Raw genomic sequence first — 1,834 nt, 5'->3', positions numbered from 1 at the left:
AAGATATAAGCATCTGAATGCAGAGTTCCAAAGAATAGCAAGGAGAGATAAGAAAGCCTTCCTCAGCAATCAATGCAAAGCAATAGAGGAAAAGAATAGAATGGGAAAGACTAGAGATCTCTTCAAGAAAATTAGAGATACCAAGGGAACATGTCATGCAAAGATGGGCTTGATAAAGGACAGAAATGGTATGGACCTAACAGAAGCAGAAGATATTAAGAAGAGGTGGCAAGAATACATAGAAGAACTGTACAAAAAAGATCTTCATGACCCAGATAATCACGATGGTGTGATCACTCACCTAGAGCCAGACATCCTGGAATGTGAAGTCAAGTGGGCCTTAGAAAGCATCACTACGAACAAAGCCTGTGGAGGTGATGGAATTCCAGTTGAGTTATTTCAAATCCTGAAAGATGATGCTGTGAAAGTCCTGCACTCAATATGCAAGCAAATTTGGAAAACTCAGCAGTGGCCACAGGACCAGAAAAGGTCGGTTTTCATTCCAATCCCAAAGAAAGGCAATGCCAAAGAATGCTCAAACTACTGCACAGTTGCACTTATCTCACACGCTAGTAAAGTAATGCTCAAAATTCTGCAAGCCAAGCTTCAGCAGTATGTGAACCATGAACTTCCAGATGTTCAAGCTGGCTTTAGAAAAGGCAGACGAACCAGAGATCAAATTGCCCACATCTGCTGGATCATCAAAAAAAGCAAGAGAGTTCCAGGAAAACATCTATTTCTGCTTTATTGACTATGCCAAAGCCTTTGACTGTGTGGATCACAATAAACTGTGGAAAATCCTGAAAGAGAAGGGAATACAAGACCACCTGACCTGCCTCTTGAGAAACCTATATGCAGGTCAGGAAGCGACAGTTAGAACTGGACGTGGAACAACAGACTGGTTCGAAATAGGAAAGGGAGTACATCAAGGCTGTATATTGTCACCCTGCTTATTTAACTATATGCAGAGTACATCATGAGAAACGCTGGGCTGGAAGAAGCACAAGCTGGAATCAAGATTTCCGGGAGAAATATCAATAACCTCAGATATGCAGAGGACACCACCCTTATGGTAGTAAGTGAAGAGGAACTAAAAAACCTCTTGATGCAAGTGAAAGAGGAGAGTGAAAAGTTGGCTTAAAGCTCAACATTCAGAAAACGAAGATCATGGCATCAGGTCCCATCACTTCATGGGAAATATATGGGGAAAAGTGGAAACAGTGTCAGACTTTATCTTTGGGGGCTCCAAGATCACTGCAGATGGTGACTGCAGCCATGAAATTAAAAGACACTTAATCCTTGGAAGAAAAGTTATGACCAACCTAGATAGCATATTGAAAAGCAGAGACATTACTTTGCCAACAAAGGTCCATCTAGTCAAGGCTATAGTTTTTCCAGTGGTCATGTATGGATTTGAAAGTTGGACTGTGAAGAAAGCTAAGCGCTGAATAATTGATGCTTTTAAACTGTGGTGTTGGAGAAGACTCTTGAGAGTCCCTTGGACTGCAAGGAGATCCGACCAGTCCATTCTGAAGGAGATCAGCCCTGGGATTTCTTTGGAAGGAATGATGCTGAAGCTGAAACTCCAGTACTTTGGCCACCTCATGCGAAGAGTTGACTCATTGGAAAAGACTCTGATGCTGGCAGGGATTGGGTGCAGGAGGAGAAGGGGATGACAGAGGATGAGATGGCTGGATGGCATCACCTACTTGATGGACGTGAGTCTGAGTGAACTCTGGGAGTTGGTGGTGGACAGGGAGGCCTGGCGTGCTGTGATGGGGTCACAGAGAGTCGGACACGACTGAGCAACTGAACTGAACTGAACATTCTGAGG

This window comes from Budorcas taxicolor, chromosome 2 (assembly GCF_023091745.1).
Source record: "Budorcas taxicolor isolate Tak-1 chromosome 2, Takin1.1, whole genome shotgun sequence".
Lineage (NCBI taxonomy): Eukaryota > Metazoa > Chordata > Mammalia > Artiodactyla > Bovidae > Budorcas > Budorcas taxicolor.
The sequence above is the reverse complement of the archived record's forward strand: the minus strand, read 5'-3'. Positions refer to the sequence as shown.